The following is an 18,968-nucleotide window of genomic DNA, read 5'->3' as shown; positions in this document are numbered from 1 at the left end:
TTTTTTACTGCATCAATATTTCCTTTAGATAGAAAGATTTTATATTATTTTAAATTTAAATGGAAACTTCAAAAATTGCTTCCAAATTATTATTTTTCTTCATTTGAGACATTTAATAATCACACATTTTAAATCTTTTGTCAGTCTGATGGATTTTTGCCTTGCATTTTTCTTATTACTGAAGTCAAGTATCTTTTCATATTTTTATTAGCTATTCATATGATCTTTTCTAAGAAGTGATTTGTCATTTTTTAGTGAGTTCTTCATCATTTTATTAGCCACTTAATTTATTTAACAAACACACATGGTAATTACTATGTGCCAGATACTGTTCTAAGGACTCTATAAATATGAACTTAATAAATCTTTATACCAAGTCGACGAGGTAGGTACTATTTTTATTCCCATTTTACAAAATGAGGAGACTGAGCCTAGAGGGGCCGAAGGACCTTTCTAAAGGCACACAGCTGGTAAGTAGTCGAACTGGGTGGCTCCAGGGTTTGCACACTCATCTGCTCTACTATATGCAAAGTTCTTTACATGTTCTGAATACCAATACTTTGTTATGTGTACCACAAATGTTTTCTCCCAGTATATTTGTGTTTGAACATTATTTGTTTTTATTTAATCATATATATCAATGTACATAATTATATATGTGTGTCCATTTTAATTTAGTCATATATCAGTCTAAAATCACCATATATATAATTAGATTGATATATGATTAAAATATATGATTAAATAAAAACATAATAAATGTCCAAAGAAAAATATAAATAGTTTCATTTTAGGATTTATCTACTAAAACTCATAAAGATTTTTTTTCTCCAATGTTGTCACCTCATCTTTTTAGCTTTGCTATTTATATTTAAGTCTTTAATCATATTCTTTTGAATACTGTGACATATATTGATCTTTCTATGTATACTTTGTAACCAGCCAGTTTGGGGACTGTTTTACAATTTCTAAAAGCTTTTCAGTTAATTATTTTTGGTTTTCTATGATAAAGTTGTTTTATCTGCAGTGATAAAGGGGGGTATCATTTCTATTGCATTTTTATGGCATTTTATAAACTTCCAGAACAGTATTGAATAATTTTAGTGATAGCAGATATCCTTGTCTTTTTGCTGAATGTGTTGAAAAATGTTTAGTGTTTCAACATTAAGTATAGTGATGTTTGATATTCATCATCAATTTTAATATACTGGTTTAATTAGTTGAGCAAAAATAAAACATAATTTTTTATCCCTTTTAAATATAACTCTTGAATTCCATAGTACAAGATAGTATGGAAGAGTTAATTGTGCTAAATAAAGGCAACTCATCATCTTGTTGAACCATGGTTAGGGGAGAAATCTGACCCAAATGCTGGCATCTGTATTTCCTGGTTTCCATTAAAGCACAAATCATCTCTTCTGGTCAATATTATTATGAGACACCACCTATTGCTACTATACTGTTTCAATATGGTCCAAGATCCTCTTTGTCATGATCCTCTTTATCATGATCCAGAGCTATTTGGTGTCTATTTTTAAAGACTCCACACGATAGTGAAATTGGGAGTATGTCACTCTTCCAACAGCAGGGATACCTCTATTTTCAGGCCCCAAGTAGGTCTAGTGTTTCTCTACAAGGTTTGTTGTCTTTTGGGCTACTCCCTGGGAAACCAGGTAGAGTCTGTTTTATTCTGTGAACTCCCTAATCTTCTCTGGGATTTCTATCACTTTGACCTAGGGTTTCAACAAGAGGAGGCAGGATGCTGAATATTTTTCAAAAACCTTTATGTTGAAAACCTAGTTTTACCTTCTCTTAATTTCCATTCCTTCCTGTTAATTGATGAAACTCAACTTTTCTTTACTTTCCACCCTCCCTGCCTCTCCTCCTTTCTTTTTTTTCTTTCTTCCTCTAATGAGAAAAATAGCTTTTACTTTAACACGTATTTTTCCCTACTATATGGCTGTATGACTTTTTAGTATACTATGAATATCCTGTTTTCTATGGTATCCCAGTGTCTAGCACAAGGCCTAGTGGTTGATATTAAACAAGCATTTCTTGAATGAATTGATAAAAGGACAAATCCCTTTAACAATATATATCCTGTAATTTTGTCTTGGTTCTACTATGTGTTCCTGGTGTGACTTTGGAGAAGTTATTTAATCATTCTGGTCTCTTGCCTCATCTACAAAGTGAAAATAATAAACCAGAACTGTTGCATTAAATAACTTAAAAATGAGAAAGTGCTTTTTATAAACTGGAAAGCTAGACAAATATGAATCTACCTTATTATTATTACATATTCTTCCCAACAGTATTGCATGCTAAAGGAGTTTGCTTAATAACCCAAAGTACTGGATCTCTGAGACAGTATTACAGCAGAAGGATTTTAAGTCAGAGGAACTTTCCTAGCTGTCCCTCAGGTTTGTACTGTGGACCATTTTATTTGTGCTTACCCTGACTACAAGGATGTGTAGGCAAGCACTGAACAGTAGGTGGCATAAGGTAGAGTGGGGAAGATTTCTTGACTCAAGAGAAGATAGGAAGATTTACAGGCACTGCTATGGCCAGGATTCCTGCCATGTCCTTCCACTGATTCTGTGACTCCAATCTCTCTTCTTTCACATTTTTATGCAGACCTGCTAGTATCATGGCAATTTGTTCCTACATCCTCCTCCATTCTTTTCTTGATATTTCCAGATCATTCTAGAAAAGATCTGTTTTTCTTATTACTGTTAAGGGAGTATCTTTCATGTTCAGATTAAGCCATCTGATCTGTGGTGTTTTCTCTACAGGTTTCTAGAATTCTTATACATATATTCTTTGAAAAGCCTAATGGGATAGAAAAACCTTGTACTAGAAGCTGTAAGAACCAAAGTCGTGTTGCAGTTATAATCTCTTCCCCTGTTCCCCTGACTCTATTTTTGTGGTGTCCACTCCACCATGTGTTCTTAATAAGCATATTTTTCCTACATATCTGAAGATGCTGTCCCTGTTGGTAAAAAGGGCATGCTAAGGATGCATGAATCATATATTCCTGATCAGTCTAAACACAGTTTAAGAGAAAAAATATAAAATTTTTTCAGGGCATCAAGGATTTATTAGTATGCTCTGTTGACAGACTCCTGTGCCTTCAGACAAATACAGGGATTCACAATAAAAGATGTGATTAACTATAAATACATGTTCAATAGCTGTGAAATTGAGTCTCTATGTATGTTTCCTGGGGTTTTGTACATTCTTGAAAGTTTACTTCTAAGAATGAAGAGTATACATCATACTGTTCTGTTCAAAGTACAAACTGTTCAGATATCCTCTATAGAATTATTGCTTGTTGTACATGCCAGTGTTCATGACAAAATATTTGAGAGAGAGAGAGGGCAGAGAGTTGAGAGAAGGAAGAAAGAGTCAGGCATGTTTGTGATAATTATTTTTCATAAAAGGTGTCTGTGAGGTCCATTATAAAATGGACACTGAATATTATTTAACAATATAAGGTAAATAATAATCAACATCAGTAATCATTTTTAAATTTGAGGAATTCTTTCAATCCTAGGTGTTCTTGTGCACTTTACAATTCAAGCCTCCCTCTCCTTACAATCCCATTGTAACCCTGCTAGAGTCCACCTTGCACACAAATATGAAATGGATTAATTGAACTAAATCAAGAGGAATCATGAGATTTAGCACTGGAAATGTAGGAACACATTCCATACTGACTATAATGCTGTGTTCACTCTAATTCCCCTTGTATAAGGAACCTATTTTTACCCTATTCCATGATGTTTCTTTCCCTAAATCCTGACTGGCATACTCTGATTACTGTAAATAATTTAATTTTCACTAGCAAATTTGCTCCTTAATTTTATTTCTTAGCATTCTCACTACTTATATAATCTCTGACCTAGACTATCAACGGTGATTTGAAGTAGGAAATGCCACATATCCCTGGAAAATGGGTACATATCTCTACTTCTCTTTCTTCAAAGATTTGAATTGTTCTGTACAGTTTATAAAATTCATTCTTCCACTTCTATTTGTTTTATTTGTGTGTTTTATGCCTGTTTCCAAGGTTGACTTCAAGTGGCCTTCTTCACATTTGGCAACATTTTTTTAATTGAAGTATAGTTGATTTACAATGTTGTGTTAGTTTCAGGTGTACAGCAAAGTGATTCAGTTATATATATATAAAATTTCTTTTTCAGATTCTTTTCCCTTATAGGTTATTACTAATTATTGAGTATAGTTCTTTGTGCTATGCAGTAGGTCTTGGTTGATTTCATACATAGTAGCATGTATACATTAATCTCAAAATCCTAATTTATCCTTCCCCCTGCTTCCCCTTTGGTAACCATAAGTTTGTTTTCTATGTCTGTGGGTCCATTTCTGTTTTATAAATAATTTCACTTGTGTCATATTTAAGATTCCACGTACAAGTGATATGATATTTGTCTTTCTCTGTCTAACTTACTTCATTTAGCATGATAATCTCTAGGTCCATCCATGTTGCTGCAAATGGCATTATTTCATTCTTTTTTATGGCTAATATTCATCATTCATACACACACACACACACACGCACACACACACCCCACACACCCATATGTGGCAACATTTTATTTCTCACAACAATCTTGGGGGTTTGGTATCACTATACCCATGACAGAGATTAGGAAATTGGTAATTAGGTAATTGAAAAGAAAAATCACTCAGCTGCTCTGTCATCCAGTCAGGATTTGAACCTATGAATGCCTCACCCCAAAATCCATCCATTTCATGGGCGCTAAATAAACATTTGTTAAGTTAACTGTTCAAATGTATAAATGCCATTTACACACAAGAACACTGGAGAGAGCAACAGCATTATGAAAACATGAGTTATGGGAGGAAAGAGGATAATAATTAAAGGGAAATTCCACACTTGAATGAGACTGTGAATGAGGAAAAAGAGGAAAAAAGTCAGGTGCTTCTGAATTCACTTACTACTTTCAATACTGGGCCACCACACTGACCTCTTTTCATAGGCCCCAGACCTTTTTCACTGATTTTGCTTTAGATCTACCGGCTGATAAGACTGTCACTTCTTTAAAAAATTATCAGTAATATATGATACTATAAGATAGTTACGATACTGCAATTATTTGACATTTGTATTTATAGATGCTAAATGTTAAGTTACAAATATATCATATTTAAAAATATATTCCATCATCTGACAATACCTTCCCTTAAATTAAAATACTCTCAGGAAGTACATTACTGCTATTTACTTCAAGTGGACAAAAACATCTCACTTTGCAACCATTGTGAAATAAATATCTAGGCTTTATATCTGTGAGAGCTTCTGAAGGTTGCACTGTTAGGAGACCTATCATAGAAAACATCACCAGGAACATTTTTATATACTCTCCAATGTTTAGTATTTATCAATTAATTTAACAACCCAAATTTACCATTCTTTACCCTTCATTGAAGAACATATTGTATATCCCATCTTAAGAACTTTAAGGGGCATCAAATTCTTTCATTCCACAAGCGTTTATAATGTGGAAATTATAAAGTAATTTTGAAACTAGCTTTAAAAACACATGACACACATTGCAGGGGGAGATCAGCTCAGTGCTTTGTGACCACCTAGAGGGGTGGGATAGGGAGGGTGGGAGGGAGAAGCAAGAAGGAGGGGATATGGGGATATATGTATATGTATAGCTGATTCACTGTTATACAGCAGAAACTAACACAACATTGTAAAGCAATTATACTCCAATAAAGATGAAAAAAAAGAAATAAACTTTTAAAGAAAAGAAAACCACCACACTAACTAAGTAATTTGTACATTTCTAATTGGTTCAACAAACATGTGTTAACTAGCTGGTATATTTTAGATACTGGACTATGTACCTTGAGCACAAAAATAAGCAACAAATACTATCCTGTACCTGTAATAGAAGGGAACAGGCATTTCACAATGATAATGAAGATAATAAATATACTAGTCATATTTTACTTATATTTAATATATAATTAAGCCTAATATATAATTATAATAGCATAAATTAAATATATAATAAATGCTTTGTGTCAGGCACCATGATAATAACCTTAAAAGTTATCTAATTTAATCTTGACAATTCTGCAAGTTAGGAAATACTGTACACAAATCACCAATAATGGAAGTGAGACAGGTTAAGTTTTTTACTAAGATTGAAAAGTACAATGTAGGGTTTGTTTGGCCTCTGTAGTCAGAGTGCCCAGGTTCAAATCCCTACTCCATAACCAGCTTATGCCTCAGGTTCTAGATCTATAAAACTGGAATGACAAAAGAACATGAGCCTTGTAGGGTTAAGTATGAGGAATAAGTAAGCCATCACCTGTAATGTACTTCAAGTGGGGCCTCACATGTAGTTAAGGGCTGAACAAATGCTAGCAGATATTATTTCTGTAACAAAAGCAATGGAAGTAATTGGGGTTGGTAAATGAGGCAAGAATGGTAATTACTGCATAGAACAAAAGAACTGTGAAAAGCTTAGTTTTTTTCTTTTCCTTAATAAACTATCAGGTAGTTAGGAAGGCCTGATACATAGAGATAAAGTAGATGAGGGAGGCATTGATTATACAGGAAATTCACTGATCAGGGTACCACAGTTAAAGTTCAGCATGTGATTAGACTGTGATTTTTCTGTTCGTACCTTCCTCTATTCAGATAACAACAGAATTAGAAGTAAGAATATGGATAGAAGAGGGTCATAAAGAGAAGAGGGACAATTCTATTTTGCTAACTCTTTTTTTCTGCTAGACCCTTGCTTTCACTTTTTATTATCAGGAAAACTGCCTGTAGTTTATTTTCTCTATTAACTACAAACAGAAGTCATGTGTGCCATGGTTCCCGACTTATCTTACGGCTTCTTATGGACAAATAAAGACTCTAATCAGTTACTGTGGATTTTTTTTCATTAAAACAACTGACAAGTGACTGTTTCATGGCCCATAATTAAGAGGTAAAACAAAAACACACTTCACTGAATGACTTCAAACAGATTAATGAAATTTTAATCTTATAGGTCACTGACCCTATATGGTGGCAGTATTTTGTTTGAGCAAAGAGTTGTACAGAGAAGTGAACAAGGGTTTTGGAGCCAGACAGATTTGGGTTCAAGTCTGGCCTCTGACATACACCTACTGAGTACTCTTGAGCAAATTGACTAATCTCTTTGATTTTTAATATTCTTATCTGTAATATAGAGATAATTTTTCATTACTGTGGTTGATTAGAAGATTAAATGGATGTGTGCAGGTAAGGTAACCAGATTAATGATTATCAAGTAGCTTTCGCTTCACACATATTAGTTTCTTTCCACCACCTTCCAATAATTAAGGCGGGATTTGTTTTTGTTCTATTAATCAAAAACATTATTCGGACATAAGAGCAAGGGCAAAAATTACAGTATCATAGGAAAATCAAAAGAAACACTGTGAAAGTAAGCAACTGGTCTTCTTACAGTCAGTCAAGTTTATCTGATTACTGTATATGTGTATATGTATGCATGTGTGTGTAGAGAGAGATAAACAGAGAGACAAGGATAGGAGAGGAGGATGAACAGGAGCAGGAGAAAGAGGAGAAGTTGTTTCTATGTGTTTTAAATGATCAGAAAAAAAAAGAACTCAAATTTTAGAACAGCATCAAAGTATAGTCATCATGAAATACACCAATCTATCATTAACGTAACTTTTAAAGGAAGATAAAGTCATCATAATCACCTTGTATTCGACTCTATGCCTTACTGCAACAGGAATGTATAAATAACCCAGGTAATCCACCATGCCTAGACTTTGGTTTTCTAAGCCTTCCATAATCCTGATTTACTTCACTGATGATTCCTCATGTTTACTAACCAACAACATGTACTTTTTACTTAAATGGTCCCACCTTTATCATAGTTCTGCAAAAGAGCTAGATTCTTCCTGGACTCTGTCTCTTCAAACATTTCATCCCTCTGTCCTGAAATGTCTTCTGATCCTTCCTCTGTTTACCAAAATCCATTTTGCTTGAGAAATCCAGCTCATTGTGTCTATAATGTCTTATTGGATCACTTCCAACACCAGCTTCTCAAACACTGATCCACGATAAATTTTTCACTAACACAGGACAAATGAGAAAAGCATCTTTTATGATGGCCCATGAATATAAAGACATGAATAGTAAGGTTCTGATTTTCATTATTCTTTGTTATATGTGAATATCCAAAGTATGTTTACATATCAGGTTTTTAGGGACAAATCTAATTGCAAATATCTGCTATCCCCATAAGCCATTAAAATATCCTGAAACTTCCATTACTAAGCACTTAACACTACCTCTCTCAGACAGCTTCTATGACCAAATCAAAGCAAAAATAATTTATTGGAACATGGGTCCTGATTTTGATTTTGTAACATATGGTCATATATTTATATCACATAATATAGCACTTAAGAATAGAACTTGCACAATTTACATAGACGATCTTACATTTTTGCCAGTTTCTTCAGGATCTTTTGTACTGTCTCCCTTGTATATTAAAATGGTATCGTTTGGGATTCATACCTAGAGTTCATGTGGTGTAGAACAGACACACAATAGTTGCTTGCTGATTAGCTGCGAAGACTATTCATCTCATGGAACAGAAAAACAAAGTGACATTTCTATTAGAGGAAAGTTTCTTAAGGACAAGAATTTGATGAATAGAGAGTTAATAAATGAACCATTCCAAAAATATCCAACTAAATTAACATAATAGAAAAAGACGAAACATCCATTCTTGATTCAAATATTTCCTAAAGATTTATGAATTACTGATGATCCCTACGGATGCTGAAAACAGTGTTTATCGGTGCAGACTTAGGAAAACTTTCTCCCCTCTGCACTAAGAAGTGACCACCTCAGTTTCTCCAAGCCTTGCACCAAACTGATAATATAGTATGCTTGTGGCAAAAAATGATTGTCGAGCTTTCAGAGCTACATCAGAAGTCTTTCTTTTCCATATCAAAAATAGTGAAAAAACATAGCCTAGAAAATTGCTACAGAGCTGAAACAGCAACACCTTTGTTTATGAGGAAAAAGTCCAAGCGTGTAATTCTCTTGCCTTGCCTTGGGCCAAACACATTTACATGTTGAAAAGGGAGGAATCCTCTCTTCTTACAAAAATGTAAATCTTTGTACTGTGCCCTATTTAATTTCCCCTTGGATTACAGCTGCCTCCACACAATTTGACCATTTTCATTCAACTACCTCCCATTCTTTATATATTTTTTAAAAAGTGAAACCAGTTTGTGCATAATGTTAAGGTCCAATGCAACATTCATTGTTTTATATAATTATATAAAGTTGCTCATAGTTTCCTCTACATAAATAGTATATTTACCTTAATAATAATTCCGCAGATGTCCAAGAAATCCTAGTCTTTATTCCAAAAGGAGTATGTTGGTTTGACCTAAGACTAGGATGTGAAAGAACGATACTCTGTGGGAAATATTTTAGGGAAGCAACTTAGAAAGTTTTGTACTAAGATCATCAAGGATAATCTGTAATGACTTTTACTCTTTAAGATCTATAGAAGTGCTTGTCATTTATTTACATTACGAAAATGATTACTTGAATGCAGGAAAGCCAAAATCTTGTTTATTAAGTTCATGTTTCATATAAAAATTTATATTGTTCCCTTGTGGAGTTTAATAAGAACTTTATGATTAATACAACAAGGACAGAAGTTGTAAACAATATTAATCAATTAAATTGAACCAACTTGTTATGAAAATTTTAATGACCTCTTTCTTTCCTGTTGGAGGAAGAAAAAACTTTGTGAAGTTCTATACCAAGAAAAACAATCTGTTCCATGTCTAGTGTGAAGTACAATCGACCCTTGAGCAACACAAGGGTTAGTGGCTCCAACCCCCATGCAAAACTCTAACTTTATGCTTTGACCCTCGGTTCTACATCCACAGATTCAACCAGCCAGAGATCGGGTAGTACTGTAATACCTATACATTGGGGAAAAAAAAAAAAAACCCTGCACCTAAGTGGACCTGCAAAGTTCAAACCCCTGTTGTTCTAGGGCTAATTGTATACAGAAGATGCATATGAAATAGTTATCCCCAGCAGATCCAACTGAAGCACATAGCTTTTAAACTTGGAATGCATGACCCATGGAGTTTAATGTTTATATTTCACCCACATTTACCTGACTGATTTTTTAAAGGATGATACCTGTGCACTGAAAAGAAAGCTTCTCCTTTGAAATGAAGAAACCATGAATACTTAGATTGGCCCAAATTTAACCAGGAAGCAAGCAGTGATGAAATGTAAGGTTTTGCCTCAACTGGAGATAAATGGTAAGGAAGCAAAAGTGGTGAGCTTCAAGAAGTTGTCCCAAGGATTACAGGAAGATAAGTTCCTTCAGGAAGCAAAAGAAGAAAATTTCTTTCTTTCTTTTTTATTTTTTTTAGAATTTTAGTTATTTTTTATACAGCAGGTTCTTATTAGTGATCCATTTTATACATATTAGTGTATATATGTCAATCCCAATTTTCTTCTCAAAAAAATTTAAAAGTAGAGAATATAATAAAGTTCAAATCAACACTTATTTACTTAATATCTATAATGTGCACATACTATCTAAAACAAATCAAAGCAAAATAGTTAGTTTGAAGATGGAAAAACTTCCTATTAGTATTCAGGACTCTAGATCTGAAGAATACAATGACTACAATTGAAATATTCACTAGAGATCAGTAGCAGCAGACTCTATCAACCAAAAGAAAGAAACAGCAAACTCAAAGACAAGTCATTTGAAATTATCTAGTCAGAGAGACATAAAGAAAAATAATAAAGAAAGCCCACAGAACTTATGAGATACCATCAAAGAGAACCACATCATGGGAGTCTCAGAAGCAGAAAAGAAAGACAAAGGGGTGAAAAGCTTATTTAAAAAAATAATGACTGAAAACTTCCCAAATCTGGGGAGGAGAATGGACATCCAGATTCATGAAACCCACAGAACTCCAAAAATGTTAAATCTAAAGAGTTCTACATCAAAACAAAATATAATTAAATTGTCAAAATCAAAGACAAAGAGAGAGTTTGGAATGTAGTGAGAAAAAAAGTGATTCATCACATACAAGAGGACCTCATAAGTAGAATTTTCAGCAGAAATCCTGCAAGCCAGGAAAGATTGGGATAATACGCTCAATGTGCTGAAGGAAGGAAAGTGCCAATGAAGACTACTAGTTCCAGCAACACTATCTTTCAAAAATAAAGAAGAGAGAAATATTTCCCAGAAAAACAAAAACTGAGGGAGTTCTTTACCACCAGACTTGCTCTACAAGACATTCTACAGGTAGCTCTTCAAGTTGAAATGAAAGAACACTAAACAGCAACACAAAAGTGCATGAAAGTATGAATTCATTAATAAAGATAAACATATAGACATATAGAGAAAAAATATTGCACTGGTATTATATAAGTCACTTTTAACCCTAGTATAAAAGTTAAAAGACAGATACTAAGAATAACTATAACCACAAAGAATTATTTTTTGATATACAGCATAAAAGTAAGTAAATTCTGGCACTAATAACATAAAGTGTAGGGGAGAGTAAAAGTACAAATTTTTTGTATGCAGCTGAACTTGTTATCAGCCTAAAATAGACATAATTATAGGAAGTTTTATGCAAGCCTTATGGTAACCACAAAAACACACACACACATACAAACTATAGTAGATACAAAAATGGTAAATAGAAAAGAAGTATATCACTATGGGAAAAACCACAGTGAGTCACAAAAGAAGACAGCAACAGAGAAAGAGAGGAACAAAAGAGATTCAAAAGAGAAAACAACAAAATGGCAATAGTAAGCTCTTACCTATTAATAATTACTCTATATGTAAATAGATTAAACTCACCAATCAAAAGATTTGGAGTAGATGAATGCATATTAAAAATACAAGATTGAACTATACACTCTCTACAAGACTCACTGTATTTTTTTCTTAATAAATTTCTCTTTTTGTTTATTTATTTTTGGCTGCATTGGGTTTTCGTTGCTGCACATGACCATTCTCTAGTTGTGGGGAGTGAGGGCTACATTTTGTTGCAGTGCGTGGGCTTTTCTTGCTGCGAAGCACTGGCTCTAGGCACATTGGCTTCAATAGTTGTGGCACATGGGCTCAGTAGATGTGGCTCGCGGGCTCTAGAGCTCAGGCTCAGTAGTTGTGGCACATGGGCTTAGTTGCTCCGTTGCACGTGGGATCTTCCTGGACCAGGGACTGAACCCGTGTCCCATGCATTGGCAGGCAGATTCTTTTAGTTTGAATTTTATTTATTTTTTTATACAGCAGGTTCTTATTAGTTATCCATTTTATACATATTAGTGTATATATGTCAATCCCAGTCTCCCAATTCATCACACCCCCACCCCCACCACCACCACATTCCCCACTTGGTGTCCAGACATTTGTTCTCTACATCTGTGTCTCAATTTCTGCCCTGCAGAACAGTTAATCTGTACCATTTTTCTAGGGCCCACATATATGCGTTGATATACAATATTTGCTTTTCTCTTTCTGACTTACTTCACTCTGTATGACAGTCTCTAGATCCATCCACACCTTTATTATTGACCCAATTTCCTTCCTTTTTACAGCTGAGTAATATTCCATTCTATATATGTACAAAAGCTTCCTAATCTATTTGTCTGCCGATGGGCATTTAGGTTGCTTCCATAACCTGGCTATTGTAAATAGTGCTGCAATGAACATTGGGGTGCATGTGTCTTTTTGAATTATGATTTTCTCTGGGTATATGCCCAGTAGTAGGATTGCTGGGTCATATGGTAATTCTATTTTTAGCTTTTTAAGGAACATCCATACTGTTCTCTATAGTGGCTGTATCAATTTACATTCCCCACAGCAGTGCAAGACAGTTCCCTTTTCTCCACACCCTCTCCAGCATTTGTTGTTTGTAGATTTTCTGATGATGCCCATTCTAACTGGTATGAGGTGACACCTCATTGTAGTTTTGATTTGCATTTCTCTAATAATTAGTGATGTTGCGCAGCTTTTCATGTGCTTTGTAGCCATCTGTATGTCTTCGGAGAAATATCTATTTAAGTCTTCTGCTCATTTTTGGATTGGGTTGTTTGTTTTTTTAATATTGAGCTGCATTAGCTGTTCATATATTTTGGAGATTAATCCTTTGTTGATTTGTTTGCAAATATTTTCTCCCATTCTGAGGGTTGCCTTTTCATCTTGTTTGTAGCTTCCTTTGCTTTGCAAAAGCTTTTAAGTTTCCTTAGATCCAATTTGTTTATTTCTGTTTTTATTCCCATTACTCTAGGAGGTGGATCAAAAAAGATCTTGCTGTGATTTATGTCAAAGAGTGTTCTTCCTATGTTTTCCTCTAAGAGCTTTATAGTGTCCAGTCTTACATTTAGGTCTCCAATCCATTTTGAGTTTATTTTTGTGTATGGTGTTAGGAAGTATTCTGATTTCATTTTTTACATGTAGCTGTCCAGTTTTCCCAGCACCACTTATTGAAGAGATTGTCTTTTCTCCATTGTATATCCTTGCCTCCTTTGTCATAGATTAGTTGACCATAGGTGAGTGGGTTTATCTCTGTGCTTTCTATCCTGATCCATTGATCTATATTTCTGTTTTTGTGCCAGTGTCTTGATTACTGTAGCTTTGCAGTATATTCTGCAGTCAGGGAGTCTCATTTCTCCAGCTCCATTTTTTCCCCTCAAGATTGCTTTGGCTATTCAGGGTCTTTTGTGTCTCCATACAAATTTTAAGATTTTTTCTTCTAGTTCTATAAAAAATGCCATTGGTAATTTGCCAGGGATTGCATTGAATCTGTAGAGTGCTTTGGGTAGTATAGTCATTTTCACAATATTGATTCTTCCAATCCAAGAACATGGTATATCTCTCCATCTGTATCATCTTTCATTTCTCTCATCAGTGTCTTATAGTTTTCTGCATACAGGTCTTTTGTCTCTCTAGGTAGGTTTCTTCCTAGGTATTTTATTCTTTTTGTTGCAGTGGTAAATGGGAGTGTATCCTTAATTTTTCTTTCAGATTTTTCATCATTAGTGTATATGGATGCAAGAGATTTCTGTACATTAATTTTGTATCCTGCAACTTTACCAAATTCATTGATTAGCTCTAATAGTTTTCTGGTGGCATCTTTAGGATTCTCTATATATAGTATCATGGCATCTGCAAACAGTGACAGTTTTACTTCTTCTTTTCCAATTTGTATTTCTTTTTCTTCTCTGATTGCCGTGGCTAGGACTTCCAAAACTATGTTGAATAATAGCGGTGAGAGTGGACATCCTTGGCTTGTTCCTGATCTTAGAGGAAATGCTTTCTGTTTTTCACCATAGAGAATGTTTGCTGTGGGTTTGTCTTATATGGCTTTTATTATGTTGAGGTAGGCTCCCTCTATGTCCACTTTCTGGAGAGTTTTATCATAAATCAGTGTTGAATTTTGTCAAAAGATTTTTCTGCATCTACTGAGTTGATCATATGGTATTTATCCTTCAGTCTGTTAATCTGGTGTATCACATTGATTGATTTGCATATACTAAAGAATCCTTGCATCCCTGGGATTAATCCCACTTGATCATGGTGTATGATCCTTTTAATGTGTTGTTGGATTCTGTTTGCTAGTATTTTGTTGAGGATTTTTGCATCTATATTCATCAGTAATATTGGTCTGTAATTTTCTTTTTTTTGTCGTGTTTTTGTCTGGTTTTGGTATCAGGGTGATGGTGGCCTCATAGAATCTGTTTGGGAGTTTTCCTTCCTCTGCAATTTTTGGAAGAGTTTGAGAAGGATGGGTGTTAGCTTTTCTCTAAATATTTGATAGAATTCACCTGTGAAGCCGTCTGGTCCTGGACTTTTGTTTGTTGGAAGATTTTTAATCACAGTTTCAATTTCATTACTTGTGATTGGTATGTTCTTATTTTCTATTCCTTCCTGGTTCAGTCTTGGAAGGTTATACTTTTCTAAGAATTTGTCCATTTCTTCCAGGTTGTCCATTTTATTGCCATAGAGTTGCTTGTAGTAGTCTCTTAGGATGCTTTGTATTTCTGCGGTGTCTAACTTCTTTTTCATTTCTAATTTTATTGATTTGAGTCCTCTCCCTCTTTTTCTTGATGAGTCTGGCTAATGGTTTATCAATTTTGTTTATCTTCTCAAAGAACCAGCTTTTAGTATTATGGATCTTTGCTATTTTTTTCTTTGTTTCTATTTCATTTATTTCTGCTCTGATCTTTATGATTTTTTTCCCTTCTGCTAACTTTGGGTTTTGTTTGTGCCTCTTTTTCTAGTTTCTTTACGTGTAAGGTTAGATTGTTTATTTGAGATTTTTCTTGTTTCCTGAGGTAGGCTTGTATAGCTATAAACTTCCCTCTTAGAACTGCTTTTGCTACATCTCATAGGTTTGCGATTGTCGTGTTTTCATTGTCATTTGTCTCTAGGTATTTTTTGATTTCCTCTTTGATTTCTTCAGTGATCACTTGGTTATTTAGTTATGTATTGTTTAACCTCCATGTGTTTGTGTTTTTTATGTTTTTTTCCCTGTAATTCATTTCTAATCTCATAGCGTTGTGGTAAGAAAAGATGCTTGATATGATTTCAATTTTCTTAAATTTACTGAGGCTTGATTTGTGACCCAAGATGTGATCTATCCTGGAGAATGTTCCATGCACACTTGAGATCTTTTAGAATCTGTTTTTTTTTTGTTTTTTTTTTTTTGCGGTACGTGGGCCTCTCACTGCTCTGGCCTCTCCCGTTGCAGAGCACAGGCTCCGGACGCGCAGGCTCAGCGGCCATGGCTCACGGGCCCAGCCGCTCCGTGGCATGTGGGATCTTCCCAGGCCGGGTCACGAACCCGTGTCCCCTGCATCGGCAGGCGGACTCTCAACCACTGCGCCACCAGGGAAGCCCTTAGAATCTGCTCTTTTAGGATGGAATGTCCTCTTAAGTATCAATTAAATCTATCTGGTCTATTGTGTCATTTAAAGCTTGTGTTTCCTTATTAATTGTCTGTTTGGATGATCCATTGGTGTAAGTGAGGTGTTAAAGTCCGCCACTATTATTGTGCTACTGTCGGTTTCCTCTTTTAGAGATGTTAGCAGTTGCCTTACGTATTGAGGTGCTCTTATGTTGGGTGCATGTATATTTATAATTGTTATATCTTCTTCTTGGATTGATCCCTTGATCATTATGTAGTATCCATCCTTGTCTCTTGTAACATTCTTTAAAGTCTATTTTATCTGATATGAGTATTGCTACTCCAGATTTCTTTTGATTTCCATTTGCATGGAATATCTTTTCCGTCCCCTCACTTTCAGTCTGAATGTGTCCATAGGTCTGAAGTAGGTCTCTTGTAGAAAGCATATATATGGGTCTTCTTTTTGTATCCATTCAGAAAGTGCTTCTTTGGAGCATTTAATCTATTCATGTTTAAGGTAATTATCGATATATGTTGCTATTACCATTTTCTTAATTGTAACGGGTTTGTTTTTGTAGGTCCTTTTCTTCTCTTGTGTTTCCCACTTAGAGAAGTTCCTTTAGCATTTGTTGTAAAGCTGGTTTGGTGGTGCTGAATTCTCTTAGCTTTTGCTTGTCTGTAAAGCTTTTGATTTCTGTCAAATTTGAATGAGATCCTTGCCAGGTACAGTAATCTTGGTTGTAAGTTCTTCCCTTTCATCACTTTAAATATATCATGCCACTCCCTTCTGGCTTGTAGAGTTTCTGCTGAGAAATCAGCTGTTAACCTTATGGGAATTCCCTTGTATGTTATTTGTCATTTTTCCCTTGTTGCTTACAATAATTTTTCTTTGTCTCTAATTTTTGACTGTTTGATTACTATGTGTCTCTGCATGTTTCTCCTTGGGTTTATCCTGCCTGGGACTCTCTGTGCTTCCTGGACTTGGGTGGCTATTTCCTTTCCCACGTAGGGAAGTTTTCGACTATAATCTCTTCAAACATTTTCTTGGGTCCTTTCTCTCTCTCTTCTCCTTCTGGGACCCCTATAATGCGAATGTTGTTGCATTTAATGGTGTCCAAGAGGTCTCTTGGGCTGTGTTCATATCTTTTCATTCTTTTTTCTTTATTCTGTTCCACAGCAGTAAATTCCACCATTCTGTCTTCCAGGTCACTTACCCCTTCTTCTGCCTCACTTATTCTGCTATTGATTCCTTCTAGTGTAGTTTTCATTTCAGTTATTGTATTTTTCATCTCTGTTTGTTTGTTCTTTCATTCTTCTAGGTGTTTGTTCTTTCATTCTTCTAGGTGTTTGTTCTTTCATTCTTCTAGGTCTTTGTTAAACATTTCTTGCATCTTCTCGATCTTTGCCTCCATTCTTTTTCCAAGGTCCTGGATCATCTTCACTATCATTATTATGAATTCTTTTCTGGAAGGTTGCCTATCTCCACTTCATTTAGTTGTTTTTCTGGGGTTTTATCTTGTTCCTTCATGTGGTACATAGCCCTCTGACTTTTCATCTTGTCTCTCTTTCTGTGAATGTGGTTTTTGTTCCTCAGGCTGCAGGACTGTAGTTCTTCTTGCTTCTGCTGTTTGCCCTCTGGTGGATGAGGCTAAGAGACTTGTGCACATTTCCTGATGGGAGGGATGGTGGTGTGTAGAGATGGGTGTTGCTCTGGTGGCAGAGCTCAGTAAAACTTTAATCTGCTTGTCTGCTGATGGGTGGGGGTGGGTTCCCTCCCTGTTGGTTGCTTGGCCTGAGGCAACCCAACACTGGAGCCTACCTGGACTCTTTGTTGGGAATAATGGCACACTCTGGGAGGGCTCATGCCAAGGAGTACTTCCCAGAACTTCTGCTGCCAGGGTCCTTGTCCTCATGGTGAGCCAGTGTCACCCCCTGCCTCTGCAGGAGATCCTCCTACACCAGCAGGTAGGTCTGGTTCAGTCTCCTTTGGGGTCACCACTCCTTCCCCTGGGTCCCGATGCACACACTACTTTGTGTGTGCCCTCCAAGAGTGGAGTCTCCATTTCCCCGAGTCCTGTTGAAGTCTTGCAATCAAATCCCACTAGGCTTCAACGTCTGATTCTCTAGTAATTCCTCCTCCCATTGCCGGACCCCCAGGTTGGGAAGCCTGACATGCGGCTCATAACCTTCACTCCAGGGGGTGGACTTCCGTGGTACAAGTGTTCTCCAGTTTGTGAGTCACCCACTCAGCAGTTATGGGATTTGATTTTATTGTTATTGCGCTCCACCTACCATCTCATTGTAACTTCTCCTTTGTCTTTGGATGTGGGGTATCTTTTTTGGTGAGTTCCATTATCTTCTTGTCGATGATTGTTCAGCAGTTAATTGTGATTCTGGTGCTCTCACAAGAGGGAGTGAGAGCACGTCCTCCTACTCTGCCATCTTGAATCAATCTCCCTGCAGGCAGATTCTTAACCACTGTGCCACCAAGGAAGTCCTGGACTCACTTTAGATTTAAGGACACACATAGGCTAAAAGGGAAATGATGGAAAAAATATTGCATGCAAATAACAACTGAAAGAGAGTATTGGGCAAAATAGATTTTTAAGTCAAAAACTGTCACAAGAGACAAAGTTTGTAATTACAAACTGATAAAAGGGTCAGTTCAACAGGAAGATAGAACAATTACAATATATATGGACCCAATATCAGAGCACCTAAATACATAAAACAAAGACAATTACAATATATATGTACCCAATATCAGAGCACCGAAATATATAAAACAAACACTGACAGATGTAAAGGGAGAACTGGAGAGCAATAGAGTAACAGTAGAAGACTCTAATATTCCACCTTCCAAAATAAATAGATGATCCAGATAGAAAATCAATAAGGGAAATGAAACCCAAGAAACACTATACATCATTGTATAGTGGATCTAACAGACATATACAGAACATACAAAAGTAGTAGAATAC

This window comes from Delphinapterus leucas, chromosome 11 (genome assembly GCF_059928025.1).
Source record: "Delphinapterus leucas isolate spDelLeu-1000000601 "Yukka" chromosome 11, BTC_Dleu_Yukka2, whole genome shotgun sequence".
NCBI classification, from domain to species: domain Eukaryota; kingdom Metazoa; phylum Chordata; class Mammalia; order Artiodactyla; family Monodontidae; genus Delphinapterus; species Delphinapterus leucas.
This window is presented reverse-complemented; position numbering follows the sequence as displayed.